Genomic DNA, 21878 nt, shown 5'->3' on the forward strand with positions numbered 1-21878 from the left:
CTTGTCCTGTCAGGGTATTCATCAAATATGTATTTGACAGCTTCTAGGCCCCTCTTGGTATCGATATTCGTGTACATATTGTCCACGTCTAGCGAAAAAAAGAAGGCCTGGGCCAGCAATTTAATTTTTTTGGACTAACTCGACAAAATTGTAGGTATCTTTCACATAAGCCGAATGTTTGTTGGAGAGTGGGTTAAGATAGAAGTCAATAAATATAGCCGTACCATATGTTTCACTACCACAATCCGATACGAAATGTCCCAATTGGTCTACCCTGGGGATGTGGTGTGGGGGATTCCAAGTCTCGGGTTTTGATGGATTTTTGATAGATGAGTTCTTTGAGGATTTTTCGAACTAGGGGTATCGTTTGTGTATACATGGGTTGTGTAAGTTTTTTATAAGTGGGGTCCCCTGATTGTCTTTGTCCCTCCCAGACGTACTGTTCTCTGCTAAGAATTACTATAGATGATCCCTTGTCCACCGGTTTGATAACTATGGAGCTATCCCTATTCAATTCCTTTAGTGCGGCTCTTTCCCTTTTGGTTAGGTTATCCTTTTCCTCAGGTTTTTGTTCGGCTAGTTCCCGATCTTTTCTAATTAGGGTGTGTAGGGCAGGGGAGATTGTGTTAAAGGGGGGGGGGGGGGGGGGGGGGGGGGCAAATCGAGGGGGGATGGAACTTTGGCTATGCGCTTTTTTCTTCTTCTTCTCTACCGAAAAATTCAATAAGTCTAAGCCGTCTATGATATTCTTGCACATTCCAAAGTAGTCTTTTGTGTTTTTCCAATTTATAATTCTTGTTTTCTGATTGGGTAGGTATAAAAGGTAGGCCTTTGGATAACAGGGATAATTGTGCTCCGGATGGATTGAAACTGGGGGATAACACTTTAACATTTTGGCAATTTAGTGAAACTTGGGACCCCCCAGGGACTTTGTCCTTTGGGGGCCTACAAATTTAAAAATCGTGTCCAATGCCTGAGCATTGCTTCAGCAGTGGACGTGGTCCAGTGTATGCAGTCTGGGTCTGTGTGGAACAGATTGTCCTGCAGAAGCGGGATGGACGGTAGTCTATCCTCAATATACTCATTGAGGGTTCTCAGTAGGCGTTAGTATGGTGAGTGGTTAACTAATGGGATGAAAACTGCCGCCTCCAGGAAGACCCGCTTGGCCTCTTTCCAAAGGGCCTGCAACTGCCTGGAGGTGGTCTCTTTGAATTTCTGAGTTCTACTGTTGATCCCGAAGGACAACACCAGTTTTTCCACCTTGGTGTGAATGACTGCCTTGGCGAGTAGCGCCTCGGCTACTCCTAAAGGTGGCCCCGCGGAAAGCTGTCAACCTGCAGATCTGGGAAGTCATGTGGTGGGAACCGGGACAGGTTAGAATCTCCCAGGATGACAAATTTCTTCCACACGGTAAGTTTCCGGTCGACCATTTTCCTGGTGGTGTTCCAATGTCGCTGGACCAGTTGCTTTTGGCTCCCGCCAATTGAGCCGGACATGGAGCTGTCGAAACTGATGTCCGCCAGCAGCTCTCCCCACTGGCCTTCTTTTTCCACAGGTGATTTCGTTGGCGGCGTGGAAGTCAGCAGTGGGGTGTCGTCAAGTAAGTTCTCTGACTCCCAACGGCAGAGGGCCTCTGTTGCCGGGGAGGGGGCCGGGTCCATGGGGGAAACCACTTCCCCTTGCGCCATCAGGTCCAGGTGCAGGGACAGCTGGTCCCCGTACTCGTCGGGTTCCTCTTGTTGGCAAGTAATGCAACACGAACCACGTCTGCAGTTGTCGGGAAAGGGTCCTCTTGTTTATTTAATACAGCACTTATATAGACCTCATGAACAATAACGATGACGTGGATTTCCAGAATTCAGTCCCTATCTGGTCATGCCTCCTGAGTGGACCTAAGTATTTTGGCAGAACATCTTGGACTCCAAACATCCGAAAACATCTTGTGTAACAATCAGGTCAGGTTGGCCTCCCCAAGTCACGTAGCCCTCTTAAGTTCAACTAGAGTTTACCAAGAAGAAAAGTCATATGCAATGTGCAAAAGAGTAGTCATTTTACAATATATTCCCCCCTTTTGGGGGTACCAAACTCCCAAAACAACAAATAATGTCTCTTGGTCCAGTCTTGGCCCCTTGGCACGTTACCATTTCCGAAGAGAATTCACATATGACATTCAAGGGGATCTCGCTGCCCTCCTGGAACATGGGCCTGGGGAAGGGGAAGTGTTGTGGTCTGGGATTCAGGGCTCAGGGCGAGAGCAGAATTGGTTAAGAGTAATGTTTCTGCTCACATTTTCACTGCCCAGAGGATTATTGTGCCTCTGTACAAACGGTGTTGGCCATCTTCAGTCCCTTTCTTCGACCACCCGCCGATGGTCAGCACGATGTCATCTGGAGGGACCCTTTGTAATGAGGGGCTCCTTTCGTCGAGATGAGGTGGTGACTTGCCACATCACATGTAGGAGGAGGGCGGTCCTCCGGAATGGCTCAGTCGGCGGGTTCCCTTGGTTGGCGCCAACTTCGCTGGAACATTCCCTTCCTAACTCTGACCCTATGCTTACTATTTGAGTGTCTGGTGACTATTGCAATTTACGAGTTACATAAATAACATATCCACTACACCCTTTAATATATAAATGGAATCTAACTGCAAAACAAATCTAAACAAAACACACCTTTGTGTCTATAGTGACCATGTAAAGTCCTTAATGCTCTAAAGTACTGTATAAGGCAACTGGAATAGTGAGTGACTGATATACTCCTAACATAGTAAGTAGTGCTGAACAACTGAACCAGTACACGTGTTACTACTGATTGACTGGTATTACCCACACTTATTAACTGTAAGTGAGTGCATTGTTGTTCAGTCCCGTCAAGTCCCTTGCCCTTCTAGATCAGTCCTGTCCATGGCATGGCGGTTTCTCAAGCAATATCAGCATAGTTCGTGGAGAGGACTCGCATAGTGACTTAAAGATGATGATGTTCAGCTCAAGGTCAGGCTCCCTTGCCAATCATAGCAACAGTCATACCTCATGGCTCATCGAGTCCTCTGAGTCAGTGACATCATCCTCACGACCGTCCGGCTTGGGACATAGGTAAGGCTGCTCAACCACCTTATAGGGTCCCAATCGTCTTGGCTCGTGCCACTTTCGCCTGTACATTTTGATGTACACCTGGTTGCCTGGCACCACCAAGCCGCCTGTCACCTTTGTCGACTCAGGAACCCTGTTTTTCTCCTGCACATAGATAGCTCCATGTATGGCAGTTAACATAGTGGGGGTCCTTTATAAGGCCCTCTCAAATGCAGTGCTGGCATGGGTCGACCCGTAAGCATCTCATGCGGTGTTAGATGTGTAATTCTCTCAGTTTGCATGCGATAGCTCATTAATGCAATTGTTAGTGCATCCGCACAATTTAACTTTGCGCTAGCACAGATTTTATTGAACTTGGCTTTGAGTGTCCCATTTACTCGTTCTACCATTCCCTGGGACTGGGGATGATAGACAAACCCTAACCTTTGTTTTATTCGCAGTTGTTGTACAATATGGTTTGGGTTTGGGTTTGGGTTAGGCTAACCCTACTTTTTGCACAAACGCCGGACCATTGTCTGAACTTATTTCTGATGGTTAGGGTGAACTTTTTATTATATTATTAATTTTTTTAAATACAATTTATACACGATCTCTCGTACCATTGGCATTGTCTGCCAAACCATTGGATTTTGTAGTTTTCTATAATATCTTTGATCGTTCAGCTGTCGATAAACCTCTTGGGGTTACTGTTCTCGTCCCAAAATCACCACCGCGCTCTCTTTATCTGCCGGTTTGATTACGATTTGTCTGTTTGTTCTTAATTCTTTTAAAGCTTTGGCCTCGGCCCTGGAAATGTTCATCTTTTCGCGTCTTGCCCGCATGATTTGGCTGAACGCTTGCAAATCCTGAACCACGGACCTTTAAATCTTAAATCTCGCACTCGCCCAACTGAGCGGTTTCAGCTGCAAAGGTGGTGTTCCGCTTTTTCAGTAGAGGCTAAAAGAGGGGCCAGGGTGAAGCTGTGTTTCTGCCACATATGTTGCTGTGTACCTGGCCCAGTGTGTTCTCATCTTGGGTTGGTATGTCCCCATGCTGGTAATGTGGGGTCTACTCTTCTCCACCTGAACAGGGACTTCAACCCTGGACAGTCAGATTAAAAGTCTGATGCTCTACCAACTGAGCTATCCAGGCCCTTGATGAAGGAGGACAACTCACAAGGCAAAATCTTCTGGCATACTGTACTTGACCTTGCAGAGATGAAGAAGCCCCTGTCCCGAAATTGCCACCTCCAAGATCGACGGAGGTCTTAAACTGCCCACATGGACAAGCCTAATATCTTCTGGACAAAGGTTGAGCCAATCACCTGAACATTAAACTTTTGATCTGAGTGTCCGGGATTCAAGTCCCTGTTCAGGTGACCAGGTGGCCACGAGCCCTCCAACTAATGCACCTGCAGTTTAAGGCTATGTTCTGGATTATCAGTGTCTCGCCAAGAGTAAAATTGGGTCGAGCGAGAAGTCCTTTCAGGCAAGAAAACAACAAAAAGCAACACACACCAGCCGTGACTCAGACAAAACACGGAGCGCCGTCTGATGACGTCGGGAGTGTCGTCCCCATGCAACTGGGAGCCAGTCGCCTTTCGTCAGCGGAGAGGAGTCACCGTCCACGCCTGTGGCTGTCCCTGTACTGTGGGAGTCCTACACACAATTTCCCGCTGTCCAGTTCGCCCAGCACGCCAACGCTCTTCCTCCACCAGGGATATTCCCCAGCTGCTGGCACTGCCCGCTCCAACCACACCGGCTGCGTCATCCGCTTTGGTGGGCCGACTTCAGGTGGAAGGTACGATATCCTGGGCGGGGGAAGCTTCTCCTACCACAGCATTAATTGACTCTGGGGCGGACGAGAACTTCATTGATAGCGGACTGGTCAGTTCTCTCAACATTCCTACTGTTGAGCTTGTCCCCCACAAGAATGTCCGCTCGCTAGATGAACATCACCTGGCATGCATTACGCATCAGACGTGCGCCATATCCTTGGTGCTGCCGGGTAACCACCACAAGGTCACAATTTTTTTTCTTATGCCCTCTCACTCAGCTCTGTTAGTACTCGGCCTCCCCTGGCATCCCGTGCGTGTGTTGTGATTGTGATGTTTTGTCATTCAGCGCCACTTTGCAGAGGCACATCCTCTCGACAATTTAATTTGTTCTCCGACGGTGTTTCCCAATGTGGCATTGGTGGTTCAGTGGTAGAATTCTCGCTTGCCAAGCGGGAGGCCCGGGTCCGATTCCCGGCCAATGCAGTATATCTCAGCTTGTACCTTTCTTTAGAGCTCATGTTGAAAAAGTACAAAGGCTCTTTTCCTGCGAAAGGGCAGTATTCAGAATGACACCTGAAACGTAACAGACCGGACCACCCGAGAGTTAAGGTGGACAGCACTTGAGTATTTGCAAATTTCTGAAACCTGACTGCAGTCATGCTGTTGTAGTCTCTGTCACGCAATTGGTCAGAACGTTTGGCTGTTAACTGAGAGGTTGGTGGTTCGAGCCCACCCAGGGACTCTCGATTCACACATTTGTTGGACTTTGGACTCCCTCCCTTGTATGAACATTTTTCCCCATTGGCGAACTGTTTTTGTGTTGGTGCCAGATGCGCTGCTGGCACTGTGGCTAAGCTGGTCAAAGTGCCTGTCTAGTAAACAGGAGATCCTGGGTTCAAATCCCAGCAGTGCCTGGGTGCTTGGTCAGTGAAACTTTGGCAGCTGATTTGTGAACCATGTACTTGTTTTTGTCACTTGCCCTTCAAGAACGAATTGACGTTGCATCCACAGCTGACGTGATTGTTGTGGATCCCATTACGCCAGAAGGTGCTTGAATCCAAAGAGTATGACATTGTGATGTGTTGTCATTCAGCGCCACTTTGCAGAGGCTCATCCACTTGACAGTTGATTTTTTTTTCTCTTACAGTGTGTCCCCACGTGGCCTTGGTGGTTCAGTGGTAGAATTCTCACTTGCCAAGCGGGGGCCGCTCGCGTGTTGTTGACATTTGCTGCCAGCCAATCAGGATGCGACACAGACGTCAGACAAGCAAAGAGACTCGCCTGCCACGCGGGCATGATTACCATTACCATCTATCAGGGATGGCAACTGAATTAAGAATCAATGCCAGAAACCTGCCACAGGATTTCAGATAATGTTTTGATGCAGACTGGTCATGATGCCTCTGATGAATTCAATTCATTAATTAATTAAAATTAATTAAACCACTACCTGTGAGAGGTAAGGTACACCATTGCACTAAACATTGATAGAATAGTTAGTAATGGAGTTAGTAGTGAATAACTAACAATGCTTGTGGGGATTTTTTTTGTTTTGGACATCTTTCAGATAAATAAACATGCAAACTGACCCGGGAACATCATGGCTGTTCCTGGCAAATGAACATAACAGGAGGGTTAAGATGACTACACTTCCAAAGTTCTCAGCTATGACTGAACCTCTCGCTCCTTTGTTCCCTGAGAAACTAGGTTGGGTGTGGAATTGATCAAACATCAAGAAGACCACATCAATTAAAAAGTGATTTCCTGGCAGAAAAATGCCTGGTTAGCTTAGTCGGGAGAGCATGAGACTCTTAATCTCAGGGTCGTGGGTTCGAGCCCCACATTGGGCGGTTCAGCTCTTTTGGTGATACATCTTAAAGATTTCTTTCGTGTGGAAAATTCTGCAACATGCGGAAAACATTTCATTCGAAGTACACAAAAACAAATCCCATTCTAGTAGGACCACAAATGGTAGAGCGCTCACTTCGCATGTGAGATGAAGTGGAATCGATGCCTGCATTCTCCAAATGGTATATTATGCCTTTTTATTGCCAAAAAAGCATTCTCAATCTCCCACATCGTACCGGATGCTTGGATTAATTGCATTCTAATGATGTTTCCTAAAAACACAGGTGGTGTCAAAACTGGTGCATTAGTATAGGCCGATGAGGATGGGATTCGAACCCATGCGTGCAGAACACAATGGATTAGCAGTCCATCACCTTAACCTCTCGGTCACCTCATCTCCTTTGTGGCCATGGTCATGTTGACTCAAAATGACACATCTTATTAGTGTTTTGGTGTTGCAGAATTTGTGGCAGCCTTCCTGTGCAGCGGGGGGATTTAACTCAAAGGCTAGAGTTCTTGCTCTACATGCAAGAAATAGCGGGTTTGATACCCGTATTGTCGAAATGATATGTTATGGCTTTTTTTTGCCAACAAAAGCGTTCTTGATCTCCGACATCATACCTTATACTTTGATTCATTGCATGCTAATAACGTTTACTAAAAATACAGGTGTGGTCAAAACTAGTGTATTTTTACATCACCACACTTCAAGTGGACAGACAATCTTGTCTTTTCAGACAATACAATTACAAAAGCAACACACACCTGCCATGACCCTGAATCGGCCGGGGTTGTTGCGGCCACAACACAGAGTAGGAACCACTATACAATTACGGCTGTGAGCTATGATTTTCTGGGCAAGAACCATAAACTCAGACTTGGAGGTGCAGATTGCTCATTCCAGCTGGTTCTTTTTCGTCTGCGAGCAAAGCTTGAATTTCATGTGGGTGTTGTCCTGGCGGGAGAAACATTTTAGCTTGTGTCGGCATGGCTACCGTGACAAAAGCCCATTTTCCTTTCCAGTAAATGTGCATCAGCTGAACACTTTGCAGACCTAATGCTGTGAACATTTGCGCGAACTCAAGGTCGGGTCCTACATCCTGTTTGTGTCTGATTGTAACATGATATGCATCAGGATTCTGTATGTCACCTCCCAACTGCACTTGTCTGGTCTTAATATGTCATTGGCTGTGTTGTCGTGATCGATGTTGATGAAATCAAGAGAACAAAGTCACCCCTTTACAAACTATTTGCCAACTCACGATGTAAACAGCAATTGTGCTGAAAACTGGGATTGAACCAGGGACCTTGAGAGATTCAATCCAACGCTCTCCCAACTGAGCAATTTCAGCTGCAAAGGGGTTTCTCTGCTTTTTCAGTCTGGGCTAAAAGTGGGGGTAGGGTGAAGCTGTGTCTGTGCCACGTACTATGTTGCTGTGTACCTGGTCCAGTGTGTTCTCATCTTGGGTTGGAATGTCCCCATGTTGGTAAAGGGTGGGGAATACAGTCCGTTGATGAGGATAAGCGGTACAGTGGAGTTCACTGGTTGAAGTCGCCAGGTACCATAAAAATGGCAATGGGCCACGAGGGTGTTCTGAATTCCCCTTTGGCCAAATTGGCTAAATGGCCGTACAAAAAGCACAATACTTGGAGCCTGTGGTCAATGTCAACAGTTGGGCTAATTCAGTTCCGTTGAGACGGTGATTATGTACCAAGTCAGTTATGTCAGTCAGGATTTGGTCAAGGTTGTTGTGTGGTTTTGGCATGGATAAGGCTATGTATCTAAATGTAGGAGGAGTCCATGGTCTGTAAACATACTGAGGTACTCCCACTGCTGTTGCGGAACTTGCGGGACCTTGCAAATTTCCCCACTGAGGGACGAATGAAGGCATATCTTATCTTCTACCATAGGGTAGGCTTTTGGCAAGAAGTAGGATTCTTAATCCTACTTCTTGCCATTCTTAATGCTTTCCCAAGTTCCAACATTTCCTTTGGAGCGAGTTTGATAACCGAGCCCACCCAGGGACTCTCAATTCACACGTGTTGGACTTTGGACTCCCTCCCTTGTATGAACATTTTTCCCCATTGGCGAACTGTTTTTGTTTTGGTGCCAGATGCACAGCTGGCGCTGTGGCTAAGCTGGTCAAAGTGCCTGTCTCGCACTGTATCTTCAATTTAATTATTGAGAATGGCGTTTACCCACAGTCCTGGAAGATCGCAAAGGTGCTTGGTCGAAAAGCTTTACTTAAACAAGTTAATCAGGGAAGGGGCCTGCCTACCTTCACCGCCTGAACAGGGACTTGAACCCTGGACCCTCAGATTAAAAGTCTGATGCTCTACCAACTGAGCTATCCAGGCCCTTGTTGAACAAGGACAACTCACAAGGTAAAATCTTCTGGCATACTGTACTTGACCTTGCAGCGATGAGAGCTTCCTCTCTGGCTCTCAACAAAGGTGGTCGCATCTTTCCCCTCTCCTCCCTATCCCTTATCTTCCCTGCTTTGTTGTCCCCTGTCCATCCTGTCGATGGAGTTTGACTTGATTCTTTGTCACGCAGTCTGAAATTGGCAAACTGAGAAATTCTGATTGAGTGACCAATGCAGTCTGTCTATTTTAATACATTTCGTCTCAACTCATGTTGAAAAAGGACAGAGCCATTTCCGTGAGAGCACAAGACCCCTGGATTGTACCCAAAAATACTTTGCGTTCATCAAAGAGTAAAGCTGGTGTCCTGGTTTGCAATGCCTCGATTGTTACACCAGAAGGTGCGAGTCACATCCAAAACAAAGGGCATGCTGGACGCATAGCATGCGTTAGTATGGCTTCAACTGAACAGAAGTTGGCAGGGTGTGAGTCTCTGTGGCGCAATCGGTCAGCGCGCTCGGCTGTTAACCGGAAGGCTGGTGGTTTGAGCCCACCCAGGGACTTTCTCTGGATGCATCAGTGTCACTGTTCATTCATGTTTGCCCTCCACTCTTGCACAGTTCCCAATTGGCAAACTGCGTGTCAGTGACTTCTCAAAAGCCCATTCCAGCTTCCATGGTCTAACACATTTGATCAGAAGTTAGGTTGATCAAGTCACAGATTTCAGTTTGAAGCTCTGCTTGAAAATATTAGGTTTGCAAAAGCGCCAGCCAGGATTATAGATTAAGAGACGACGGAATGCTTTTATGTTAAAAAGAATCAAGTCAAACCCCATCAACTGGTAAGCAGTTTAAGAGAAAACACTGTATACTGCTGTGATTTTTTGACAGACATGTCTAGTAAACAGGAGATCCTGGGTTCAAATCCCAGCAGTGCCTTCTCTGTGTTTCAGCAGCTCCTATGCTGTTATTTAAAAGAAATGTTGTTCTTGTTCTGTTGAATAAAGACCCATCATTTCTGATGTCATATGTAGTATACATATCACATGTACTACAATGCTCCCTACAAAGACAATACCCTTGTGTATTTGGACATTTGCAGGTTTAAGAAAACAGACCACTTTAGCCAAATATCTTCTGGACAAAAGAGTGGTCAGACAAGACAAAGTTTGAGCCAGTCACCTGAACATTAGACTTTTGATCTGAGTGTCCGGGATTCAAGTCCCTGTTCAGGTGACCAGTGATAGGGCCTGAGGTCCACTTGCAAACGCCTCCTTTTTGCCCACAAAATACAAGGGCAACAGGACAATCCCTTGGTACTTTATGGAAACAATGTGAGGTGCCTGGCTTTTAACTAGAAGTGGAAAGACTTGTGTAGCCCCTCACACAAACCATGTGGCCTCCTCCCATGCACATGTTGCCAGCTGATCCTTGACATCAGCAAAATTTTGGTTCTAGGACAATGGGGTCACCTGCCCCCATTGGTCTTTTCCAAGGAGTCACGGTGGCCGAGAGGTTAAGGCGTTGGACTCGAAATCCAATGGGGTTTCCCCACACAGGTTGGAATCCTGTCTGTGACGCTTTGGCTGGGCATTTGTTGCCGCCATGCTGTTTACCTTGTGGTGGAGTACTGTTGGTTATGAGGGCCGGGGTGTTGTCCTTTCACGGTCCGCATTCTCTACACTGGAGGTCTAAATTTTGGGTAGAGGATAATGGGGTCCACTGTCCCCATTGATCTGCTTCTTGTAGTCTCGGTGGCCGAGAGGTTTGTTGCCACTCTGCTTTGACATGCTGTTTTCTTTACCTCTCCCCGGTCGAGGGTGTTTCACAGGTGGGTGGGTGGTCTGATGTTGGACATGGGGGCCAGTGGGTTGTCTTCCTTTTGTTGTTCCTGGAGCACATAAAGAAGAGTGGCCAGTACGGGGGGTCGAACCCATGACCTTGGCGTTACGAGCACCACACGCTGACCAACTGAGCTAACCGGGATAGCGGCAGAGAGCTGCTGGAATGACAAGGCGCTACGAAATGCGTATCGGGCGAGCCTCAGCGTCTGGGTCTCATCCCGAGCGGCCAGCTCATCTTGCACTTGTTGGCTGAGGCTCGCCCGATATGCGCTCCGCAGCGCCTTGTCATTCCAGCCGCTCTCTGTCGCTATCCATTCGACTCGACAACCGGCTGCGGGAGCACAGCGCACAGCGGAGCCTCTCCGACCCACACGTCGGCTCCAAATCCCACCTCCTGGGGCTCTTCCGGCACCACTCCTCCCTCCCTGCTCCAGCAGCGGAGCGCCGTTTGATGACGTCGGGAGTGTCGTCCCCATGCAACTGGGAGCCAGTCGCCTTTCGTCAGCGGAGAGGAGTCACCGTCCACGCCTGTGGCTGTGCCTGTACTGTGGGAGTCCTACACACAATTTCCCGCTGTCCAGTTCGCCCAGCACGCCAACGCTCTTCCTCCACCAGGGATATTCCCCAGCTGCTGGCACTGCCCGCTCCAACCACACCGGCTGCGTCATCCGCTTTGGTGGGCCGACTTCAGGTGGAAGGTACGATATCCTGGGCGGGGGAAGCTTCTCCTACCACAGCATTAATTGACTCTGGGGCGGACGAGAACTTCATTGATAGCGGACTGGTCAGTTCTCTCAACATTCCTACTGTTGAGCTTGTCCCCCACAAGAATGTCCGCTCGCTAGATGAACATCACCTGGCATGCATTACGCATCAGACGTGCGTCATATCCTTGGTGCTGCCGGGTAACCACCACAAGGTCACAATTTTTTTTCTTATGCCCTCTCACTCAGCTCTGTTAGTACTCGGCCTCCCCTGGCATCCCGTGCGTGTGTTGTGATGTTTTGTCATTCAGCGCCACTTTGCAGAGGCACATCCACTCGACAATTTAATTTGTTCTCCGACGGTGTTTCCCAATGTGGCATTGGTGGTTCAGTGGTAGAATTCTCGCTTGCCAAGCGGGAGGCCCGGGTCCGATTCCCGGCCAATGCAGTATATCTCAGCTTGTACCTTTCTTTAGAGCTCATGTTGAAAAAGTACAAAGGCTCTTTTCCTGCGAAAGGGCAGTATTCAGAATGACACCTGAAACGTAACACACCGGACCACCCGAGAGTTAAGGTGGACAGCACTTGAGTATTTGCAAATTTCTGAAACCTGACTGCAGTCATGCTGTTGTAGTCTCTGTCACGCAATTGATCAGAACGTTTGGCTGTTAACTGAGAGGTTGGTGGTTCGAGCCCACCCAGGGACTCTCAATTCACACATTTGTTGGACTTTGGACTCCCTCCCTTGTATGAACATTTTTCCCCATTGGCGAACTGTTTTTGTGTTGGTGCCAGATGCACTGCTGGCACTGTGGCTAAGCTGGGCAAAGTGCCTGTCTAGTAAACAGGAGATCCTGGGTTCAAATCCCAGCAGTGCCTGGGTGCTTGGTCAGTGAAACTTTGGCAGCTGATTTGTGAACCATGTACTTCTTTTTGTCACTTGCCCTTCAAGAACGAATTGACGTTGCATCCACAGCTGACGTGATTGTTGTGGATCCCATTACGCCAGAAGGTGCTTGAATCCAAAGAGTATGACATTGTGATGTGTTGTCATTCAGCGCCACTTTGCAGAGGCTCATCCACTTGACAGTTGATTTTTTTTTCTCTTACAGTGTGTCCCCACGTGGCCTTGGTGGTTCAGTGGTAGAATTCTCACTTGCCAAGCGGGGGCCGCGCGCGTGTTGTTGACATTTTCTGCCAGCCAATCAGGATGCGACACAGACGTCAGACAAGCAAAGAGACTCGCCTGCCACGCGGGCATGATTACCATTACCATCTATCAGGGATGGCAACTGAATTAAGAATCAATGCCAGAAACCTGCCACAGGATTTCAGATAATGTTTTGATGCAGACTGGTCATGATGCCTCTGATGAATTCAATTCATTAATTAATTAAAATTAATTAAACCACTACCTGTGAGAGGTAAGGTACACCATTGCACTAAACATTGATAGAATAGTTAGTAATGGAGTTAGTAGTGAATAACTAACAATGCTTGTGGGGATTTTTTTTGTTTTGGACATCTTTCAGATAAATAAACATGCAAACTGACCCGGGAACATCATGGCTGTTCCTGGCAAATGAACATAACAGGAGGGTTAAGATGACTATACTTCCAAAGTTCTCAGCTATGACTGAACCTCTCGCTCCTTTGTTCCCTGAGAAACTAGGTTGGGTGTGGAATTGATCAAACATCAAGAAGACCACATCAATTAAAAAGTGATTTCCTGGCAGAAAAATGCCCGGTTAGCTCAGTCGGGAGAGCATGAGACTCTTAATCTCAGGGTCGTGGGTTCGAGCCCCACATTGGGCGGTTCAGCTCTTTTGGTGATACATCTTAAAGATTTCTTTCGTGTGGAAAATTCTGCAACATGCGGAAAACATTTCATTCGAAGTACACAAAAACAAATCCCATTCTAGTAGGACCACAAATGGTAGAGCGCTCACTTCGCATGTGAGATGAAGTGGAATCGATGCCTGCATTCTCCAAATGGTATATTATGCCTTTTTATTGCCAAAAAAGCATTCTCAATCTCCCACATCGTACCGGATGCTTGGATTAATTGCATTCTAATGATGTTTCCTAAAAACACAGGTGGTGTCAAAACTGGTGCATTAGTATAGTCCGATGAGGATGGGATTCGAACCTATGCGTGCAGAACACAATGGATTAGCAGTCCATCACCTTAACCTCTCGGTCACCTCATCTCCTTTGTGGCCATGGTCATGTTGACTCAAAATGACACATCTTATTAGTGTTTTGGTGTTGCAGAAATTGTGGCAGCCTTCCTGTGCAGCGGGGGGATTTAACTCAAAGGCTAGAGTTCTTGCTCTACATGCAAGAAATAGCGGGTTTGATACCCGTATTGTCGAATTGATATGTTATGGCTTTTTTTTGCCAACAAAAGCGTTCTTGATCTCCGACATCATACCTTATACTTTGATTCATTGCATGCTAATAACGTTTACTAAAAATACAGGTGTGGTCAAAACTAGTGTATTTTTACATCACCACACTTCAAGTGGACAGACAATCTTGTCTTTTCAGACAATACAATTACAAAAGCAACACACACCTGCCATGACCCTGAATCGGCCGGGGTTGTTGCGGCCACAACACAGAGTAGGAACCACTATACAATTACGGCTGTGAGCTATGCTTTTCTGGGCAAGAACCATAAACTCAGACTTGGAGGTGCAGATTGCTCATTCCAGCTGGTTCTTTTTCGTCTGCGAGCAAAGCTTGAATTTCATGTGGGTGTTGTCCTGGCGGGAGAAACATTTTAGCTTGTGTCGGCATGGCTACCGTGACAAAAGCCCATTTTCCTTTCCAGTAAATGTGCATCAGCTGAACACTTTGCAGACCTAATGCTGTGAACATTTGCGCGAACTCAAGGTCGGGTCCTACATCCTGTTTGTGTCTGATTGTAACATGATATGCATCAGGATTCTGTATGTCACCTCCCAACTGCACTTGTCTGGTCTTAATATGTCATTGGCTGTGTTGTCGTGATCGATGTTGATGAAATCAAGAGAACAAAGTCACCCCTTTACAAACTATTTGCCAACTCACGATGTAAACAGCAATTGTGCTGAAAACTGGGATTGAACCAGGGACCTTGAGAGATTCAATCCAACGCTCTCCCAACTGAGCAATTTCAGCTGCAAAGGGGTTTCTCTGCTTTTTCAGTCTGGGCTAAAAGTGGGGGTAGGGTGAAGCTGTGTCTGTGCCACGTACTATGTTGCTGTGTACCTGGTCCAGTGTGTTCTCATCTTGGGTTGGAATGTCCCCATGTTGGTAAAGGGTGGGGAATACAGTCCGTTGATGAGGATAAGCGGTACAGTGGAGTTCACTGGTTGAAGTCGCCAGGTACCATAAAAATGGCAATGGGCCACGAGGGTGTTCTGAATTCCCCTTTGGCCAAATTGGCTAAATGGCCGTACAAAAAGCACAATACTTGGAGCCTGTGGTCAATGTCAACAGTTGGGCTAATTCAGTTCCGTTGAGACGGTGATTATGTACCAAGTCAGTTATGTCAGTCAGGATTTGGTCAAGGTTGTTGTGTGGTTTTGGCATGGATAAGGCTATGTATCTAAATGTAGGAGGAGTCCATGGTCTGTAAACATACTGAGGTACTCCCACTGCTGTTGCGGAACTTGCGGGACCTTCCAAATTTCCCCACAGAGGGACGAATGAAGGCATATCTTATCTTCTACCATAGGGTAGGCTTTTGGCAAGAAGTAGGATTAAGAATCCTACTTCTTAATGCTTTCCCAAGTTCCAACATTTCCTTTGGAGCGAGTTTGATAACCGAGCCCACCCAGGGACTCTCAATTCACACGTGTTGGACTTTGGACTCCCTCCCTTGTATGAACATTTTTCCCCATTGGCGAACTGTTTTTGTGTTGGTGCCAGATGCACAGCTGGCGCTGTGGCTAAGCTGGTCAAAGTGCCTGTCTCGCACTGTATCTTCAATTTAATTATTGAGAATGGCGTTTACCCACAGTCCTGGAAGATCGCAAAGGTGCTTGGTCGAAAAGCTTTACTTAAACAAGTTAATCAGGGAAGGGGCCTGCCTACCTTCACCGCCTGAACAGGGACTTGAACCCTGGACCCTCAGATTAAAAGTCTGATGCTCTACCAACTGAGCTATCCAGGCCCTTGTTGAACAAGGACAACTCACAAGGTAAAATCTTCTGGCATACTGTACTTGACCTTGCAGCGATGAGAGCTTCCTCTCTGGCTCTCAACAAAGGCGGTCGCATCTTTCCCCTCTCCTCCCTATCCCTTATCTTCCCTGCTTTGTTGTCCCCTGTCCATCCTGTCGATGGAGTTTGACTTGATTCTTTGTCACGCAGTCTGAAATTGGCAAACTGAGAAATTCTGATTGAGTGACCAATGCAGTCTGTCTATTTTAATACATTTCGTCTCAACTCATGTTGAAAAAGGACAGAGCCATTTCCGTGAGAGCACAAGACCCCTGGATTGTACCCAAAAATACTTTGCGTTCATCAAAGAGTAAAGCTGGTGTCCTGGTTTGCAATGCCTCGATTGTTACACCAGAAGGTGCGAGTCACATCCAAAACAAAGGGCATGCTGGACGCATAGCATGCGTTAGTATGGCTTCAACTGAACAGAAGTTGGCAGGGTGTGAGTCTCTGTGGCGCAATTGGTCAGCGCGCTCGGCTGTTAACCGGGAGGCTGGTGGTTCGAGCCCACCCAGGGACTTTCTCTGGATGCATCAGTGTCACTGTTCATTCATGTTTGCCCTCCACTCTTGCACAGTTCCCAATTGGCAAACTGCGTGTCAGTGACTTTTCAAAAGCCCATTCCAGCTTCCATGGTCTAACACATTTGATCAGAAGTTAGGTTGATCAAGTCACAGATTTCAGTTTGAAGCTCTGCTTGAAAATATTAGGTTTGCAAAAGCGCCAGCCAGGATTATAGATTAAGAGACGACGGAATGCTTTTATGTTAAAAGGAATCAAGTCAAACCCCATCAACTGGTAAGCAGTTTAAGAGAAAACAATGTATACTGCTGTGATTTTTTGACAGACATGTCTAGTAAACAGGAGATCCTGGGTTCAAATCCCAGCAGTGCCTTCTCTGTGTTTCAGCAGCTCCTATGCTGTTATTTAAAAGAAATGTTGTTCTTGTTCTGTTGAATAAAGACCCATCATTTCTGATGTCATATGTAGTATACATATCACATGTACTACAATGCTCCCTACAAAGACAATACCCTTGTGTATTTGGACATTTGCAGGTTTAAGAAAACAGACCACATTAGCCAAATATCTTCTGGACAAAAGAGTGGTCAGACAAGACAAAGTTTGAGCCAGTCACCTGAACATTAGACTTTTGATCTGAGTGTCCGGGATTCAAGTCCCTGTTCAGGTGACCAGTGATAGGGTCTGAGGTCCACTTGCAAACGCCTCCTTTTTGCCCACAAAATACAAGGGCAACAGGACAATCCCTTGGTACTTTATGGAAACAATGTGAGGTGCCTGGCTTTTAACTAGGAGTGGAAAGACTTGTGTAGCCCCTCACACAAACCATGTGGCTTCCTCCCATGCACATGTTGCCAGCTGATCCTTGACATCAGCAAAATTTTGGTTCTAGGACAATGGGGTCACCTGCCCCCATTGGTCTTTTCCAAGGAGTCACGGTGGCCGAGAGGTTAAGGCGTTGGACTCGAAATCCAATGGGGTTTCCCCACACAGGTTGGAATCCTGTCTGTGACGCTTTGGCTGGGCATTTGTTGCCGCCATGCTGTTTACCTTGTGGTGGAGTACTGTTGGTTATGAGGGCCGGGGTGTTGTCCTTTCACGGTCCGCATTCTCTACACTGGAGGTCTAAATTTTGGGTAGAGGATAATGGGTCCACTGTCCCCATTGATCTGCTTCTTGTAGTCTCGGTGGCCGAGAGGTTTGTTGCCACTCTGCTTTGACATGCTGTTTTCTTTACCTCTTCCCGGTCGAGGGTGTTTCACAGGTGGGTGGGTGGTGTGATGTTGGATATGGGGGCCAGTGGGTTGTCGCCCTTTTGTTGTTCCTGGAGCACATATAGAAGAGTGACCAGTACGGGGGGTCGAACCCATGACCTTGGCGTTATGAGCACCACACGCTGACCAACTGAGCTAATCGGGATAGCGGCAGAGAGCTGCTGGAATGACAAGGCGCTACGAAATGCGTATCGGGCGAGCCTCAGCGTCTGGGTCTCATCCCGAGCGGCCAGCTCATCTTGCACTTGTTGGCTGAGGCTCGCCCGATATGCGCTCCGCAGCGCCTTGTCATTCCAGCCGCTCTCTGTCGCTATCCATTCGACTCGACAACCGGCTGCGGGAGCACAGCGCACAGCGGAGCCTCTCCGACCCACACGTCGGCTCCAAATCCCACCTCCTGGGGCTCTTCCGGCACCACTCCTCCCTCCCTGCTCCAGCAGCGGAGCGCCGTCTGATGACGTCGGGAGTGTCGTCCCCATGCAACTGGGAGCCAGTCGCCTTTCGTCAGCGGAGAGGAGTCACCGTCCACGCCTGTGGCTGTGCCTGTACTGTGGGAGTCCTACACACAATTTCCCGCTGTCCAGTTCGCCCAGCACGCCAACGCTCTTCCTCCACCAGGGATATTCCCCAGCTGCTGGCACTGCCCGCTCCAACCACACCGGCTGCGTCATCCGCTTTGGTGGGCCGACTTCAGGTGGAAGGTACGATATCCTGGGCGGGGGAAGCTTCTCCTACCACAGCATTAATTGACTCTGGGGCGGACAAGAACTTCATTGATAGCGGACTGGTCAGTTCTCTCAACATTCCTACTGTTGAGCTTGTCCCCCACAAGAATGTCAGCTCGCTAGATGAACATCACCTGGCATGCATTACGCATCAGACGTGCGCCATATCCTTGGTGCTGCCGGGTAACCACCACAAGGTCACAATTTTTTTTCTTATGCCCTCTCGCTCAGCTCTGTTAGTACTCGGCCTCCCCTGGCATCCCGTGCGTGTGTTGTGATTGTGATGTTTTGTCATTCAGCGCCACTTTGCAGAGGCACATCCACTCGACAATTTAATTTGTTCTCCGACGGTGTTTCCCAATGTGGCATTGGTGGTTCAGTGGTAGAATTCTCGCTTGCCAAGCGGGAGGCCCGGGTCCGATTCCCGGCCAATGCAGTATATCTCAGCTTGTACCTTTCTTTAGAGCTCATGTTGAAAAAGTACAAAGGCTCTTTTCCTGCGAAAGGGCAGTATTCAGAATGACACCTGAAACGTAACAGACCGGACCACCCGAGAGTTAAGGTGGACAGCACTTGAGTATTTGCAAATTTCAGAAACCTGACTGCAGTCATGCTGTTGTAGTCTCTGTCACGCAATTGGTCAGAACGTTTGGCTGTTAACTGAGAGGTTGGTGGTTCGAGCCCACCCAGGGACTCCCAATTCACACATTTGTTGGACTTTGGACTCCCTCCCTTGTATGAACATTTTTCCCCATTGGCGAACTGTTTTTGTGTTGGTGCCAGACGCACTGCTGGCACTGTGGCTAAGCTGGTCAAAGTGCCTGTCTAGTAAACAGGAGATCCTGGGTTCAAATCCCAGCAGTGCCTGGCTGCTTGGTCAGTGAAACTTTGGCAGCTGATTTGTGAACCATGTACTTCTTTTTGTCACTTGCCCTTCAAGAACGAATTGACGTTGCATCCACAGCTGACGTGATTGTTGTGGATCCAATTACGCCAGAAGGTGCTTGAATCCAAAGAGTATGACATTGTGATGTGTTGTCATTCAGCGCCACTTTGCAGAGGCTCATCCACTTGACAGTTGATTTTTTTTTCTCTTACAGTGTGTCCCCACGTGGCCTTGGTGGTTCAGTGGTAGAATTCTCACTTGCCAAGTGGGGGCCGCGCGCGTGTTGTTGACATTTGCTGCCAGCCAATCAGGATGCGACACAGACGTCAGACAAGCAAAGAGACTCGCCTGCCACGCGGGCATGATTACCATTACCATCTATCAGGGATGGCAACTGAATTAAGAATCAATGCCAGAAACCTGCCACAGGATTTCAGATAATGTTTTGATGCAGACTGGTCATGATGCCTCTGATGAATTCAATTCATTAATTAATTAAAATTAATTAAACCACTACCTGTGAGAGGTAAGGTACACATTGCACTAAACATTGATAGAATAGTTAGTAATGGAGTTAGTAGTGAATAACTAACAATGCTTGTGGGGATTTTTTTTGTTTTGGACATCTTTCAGATAAATAAACATGCAAACTGACCCGGGAACATCATGGCTGTTCCTGGCAAATGAACATAACAGGAGGGTTAAGATGACTACACTTCCAAAGTTCTCAGCTATGACTGAACCTCTCGCTCCTTTGTTCCCTGAGAAACTAGGTTGGGTGTGGAATTGATCAAACATCAAGAAGACCACATCAATTTAAAAAAATTAAAAAGTGATTTCCTGGCAGAAAAATGCCCGGTTAGCTCAGTCGGGAGAGCATGAGACTCTTAATCTCAGGGTCGAGGGTTCGAGCCCCACATTGGGCGGTTCAGCTCTTTTGGTGATACATCTTAAAGATTTCTTTCGTGTGGAAAATTCTGCAACATGCGGAAAACATTTCATTCGAAGTACACAAAAACAAATCCCATTCTAGTAGGACCACAAATGGTAGAGCGCTCATTTCGCATGTGAGATGAAGTGGAATCGATGCCTGCATTCTCCAAATGGTATATTATGCCTTTTTATTGCCAAAAAAGCATTCTCAATCTCCCACATCGTACCGGATGCTTGGATTAATTGCATTCTAATGATGTTTCCTAAAAACACAGGTGGTGTCAAAACTGGTGCATTAGTATAGTCCGATGAGGATGGGATTCGAACCTATGCGTGCAGAACACAATGGATTAGCAGTCCATCACCTTAACCTCTCGGTCACCTCATCTCCTTTGTGGCCATGGTCATGTTGACTCAAAATGACACATCTTATTAGTGTTTTGGTGTTGCAGAAATTGTGGCAGCCTTCCTGTGCAGTGGGGGGATTTAACTCAAAGGCTAGAGTTCTTGCTCTACATGCAAGAAATAGCAGGTTTGATACCCGTATTGTCGAATTGATATGTTATGGCTTTTTTTTTGCCAACAAAAGCGTTCTTGATCTCCGACATCATACCTTATACTTTGATTCATTGCATGCTAATAACGTTTACTAAAAATACAGGTGTGGTCAAAACTAGTGTATTTTTACATCACCACACTTCAAGTGGACAGACAATCTTGTCTTTTCAGACAATACAATTACAAAAGCAACACACACCTGCCATGACCCTGAATCGGCCGGGGTTGTTGCGGCCACAACACAGAGTAGGAACCACTATACAATTACGGCTGTGAGCTATGCTTTTCTGGGCAAGAACCATAAACTCAGACTTGGATGTGCAGATTGCTCATTCCAGCTGGTTCTTTTTCGTCTGCGAGCAAAGCTTGAATTTCATGTGGGTGTTGTCCTGGCGGGAGAAACATTTTAGCTTGTGTCGGCATGGCTACCGTGACAAAAGCCCATTTTCCTTTCCAGTAAATGTGCATCAGCTGAACACTTTGCAGACCTAATGCTGTGAACATTTGCGCGAACTCAAGGTCGGGTCCTACATCCTGTTTGTGTCTGATTGTAACATGATATGCATCAGGATTCTGTATGTCACCTCCCAACTGCACTTGTCTGGTCTTAATATGTCATTGGCTGTGTTGTCGTGATCGATGTTGATGAAATCAAGAGAACAAAGTCACCCCTTTACAAACTATTTGCCAACTCACGATGTAAACAGCAATTGTGCTGAAAACTGGGATTGAACCAGGGACCTTGAGAGATTCAATCCAACGCTCTCCCAACTGAGCAATTTCAGCTGCAAAGGGGTTTCTCTGCTTTTTCAGTCTGGGCTAAAAGTGGGGGTAGGGTGAAGCTGTGTCTGTGCCACGTACTATGTTGCTGTGTACCTGGTCCAGTGTGTTCTCATCTTGGGTTGGAATGTCCCCATGTTGGTAAAGGGTGGGGAATACAGTCCGTTGATGAGGATAAGCGGTACAGTGGAGTTCACTGGTTGAAGTCGCCAGGTACCATAAAAATGGCAATGGGCCACGAGGGTGTTCTGAATTCCCCTTTGGCCAAATTGGCTAAATGGCCGTACAAAAAGCACCATACTTGGAGCCTGTGGTCAATGTCAACAGTTGGGCTAATTCAGTTCCGTTGAGACGGTGATTATGTAGCAAGTCAGTTATGTCAGTCA

General features: G+C 47.2%; 17 non-coding genes across 17 annotated transcripts; 12 read left to right on the top strand and 5 right to left on the bottom strand.

Moving 5' to 3' along the window:
• Positions 1-5256: 5256 nt before the first annotated feature.
• trnag-gcc (transfer RNA glycine (anticodon GCC)) lies at positions 5257-5327 on the top strand. The gene has a single exon. It is a non-coding gene; the product is annotated as a tRNA-Gly (tRNA).
• Positions 5328-5684: 357 nt separating this feature from the next.
• Positions 5685-5758, top strand: trnat-agu (transfer RNA threonine (anticodon AGU)). The gene has a single exon. It is a non-coding gene; the product is annotated as a tRNA-Thr (tRNA).
• An 863-nt stretch (positions 5759-6621) lies between these two features.
• On the top strand, positions 6622-6694 carry trnak-cuu (transfer RNA lysine (anticodon CUU)). Its single transcript has one exon. It is a non-coding gene; the product is annotated as a tRNA-Lys (tRNA).
• A 313-nt stretch (positions 6695-7007) lies between these two features.
• trnas-gcu (transfer RNA serine (anticodon GCU)) lies at positions 7008-7089 on the bottom strand. The gene has a single exon. It is a non-coding gene; the product is annotated as a tRNA-Ser (tRNA).
• A 1888-nt stretch (positions 7090-8977) lies between these two features.
• trnak-uuu (transfer RNA lysine (anticodon UUU)) lies at positions 8978-9050 on the bottom strand. The gene has a single exon. It is a non-coding gene; the product is annotated as a tRNA-Lys (tRNA).
• A 495-nt stretch (positions 9051-9545) lies between these two features.
• Positions 9546-9619, top strand: trnan-guu (transfer RNA asparagine (anticodon GUU)). The gene has a single exon. It is a non-coding gene; the product is annotated as a tRNA-Asn (tRNA).
• A 934-nt stretch (positions 9620-10553) lies between these two features.
• Positions 10554-10635, top strand: trnas-cga (transfer RNA serine (anticodon CGA)). The gene has a single exon. It is a non-coding gene; the product is annotated as a tRNA-Ser (tRNA).
• A 1345-nt stretch (positions 10636-11980) lies between these two features.
• Positions 11981-12051, top strand: trnag-gcc (transfer RNA glycine (anticodon GCC)). Its single transcript has one exon. It is a non-coding gene; the product is annotated as a tRNA-Gly (tRNA).
• Positions 12052-12408: 357 nt separating this feature from the next.
• On the top strand, positions 12409-12482 carry trnat-agu (transfer RNA threonine (anticodon AGU)). Its single transcript has one exon. It is a non-coding gene; the product is annotated as a tRNA-Thr (tRNA).
• An 863-nt stretch (positions 12483-13345) lies between these two features.
• trnak-cuu (transfer RNA lysine (anticodon CUU)) lies at positions 13346-13418 on the top strand. The gene has a single exon. It is a non-coding gene; the product is annotated as a tRNA-Lys (tRNA).
• Positions 13419-13731: 313 nt separating this feature from the next.
• Positions 13732-13813, bottom strand: trnas-gcu (transfer RNA serine (anticodon GCU)). Its single transcript has one exon. It is a non-coding gene; the product is annotated as a tRNA-Ser (tRNA).
• Positions 13814-15692: 1879 nt separating this feature from the next.
• On the bottom strand, positions 15693-15765 carry trnak-uuu (transfer RNA lysine (anticodon UUU)). The gene has a single exon. It is a non-coding gene; the product is annotated as a tRNA-Lys (tRNA).
• Positions 15766-16260: 495 nt separating this feature from the next.
• On the top strand, positions 16261-16334 carry trnan-guu (transfer RNA asparagine (anticodon GUU)). The gene has a single exon. It is a non-coding gene; the product is annotated as a tRNA-Asn (tRNA).
• Positions 16335-17268: 934 nt separating this feature from the next.
• On the top strand, positions 17269-17350 carry trnas-cga (transfer RNA serine (anticodon CGA)). Its single transcript has one exon. It is a non-coding gene; the product is annotated as a tRNA-Ser (tRNA).
• A 1350-nt stretch (positions 17351-18700) lies between these two features.
• On the top strand, positions 18701-18771 carry trnag-gcc (transfer RNA glycine (anticodon GCC)). Its single transcript has one exon. It is a non-coding gene; the product is annotated as a tRNA-Gly (tRNA).
• Positions 18772-19128: 357 nt separating this feature from the next.
• Positions 19129-19202, top strand: trnat-agu (transfer RNA threonine (anticodon AGU)). Its single transcript has one exon. It is a non-coding gene; the product is annotated as a tRNA-Thr (tRNA).
• Positions 19203-20460: 1258 nt separating this feature from the next.
• Positions 20461-20542, bottom strand: trnas-gcu (transfer RNA serine (anticodon GCU)). The gene has a single exon. It is a non-coding gene; the product is annotated as a tRNA-Ser (tRNA).
• Positions 20543-21878: the final 1336 nt, after the last annotated feature.

The sequence above is a fragment of the Doryrhamphus excisus genome, chromosome 3, assembly GCF_030265055.1.
Source record: "Doryrhamphus excisus isolate RoL2022-K1 chromosome 3, RoL_Dexc_1.0, whole genome shotgun sequence".
NCBI lineage: Eukaryota > Metazoa > Chordata > Actinopteri > Syngnathiformes > Syngnathidae > Doryrhamphus > Doryrhamphus excisus.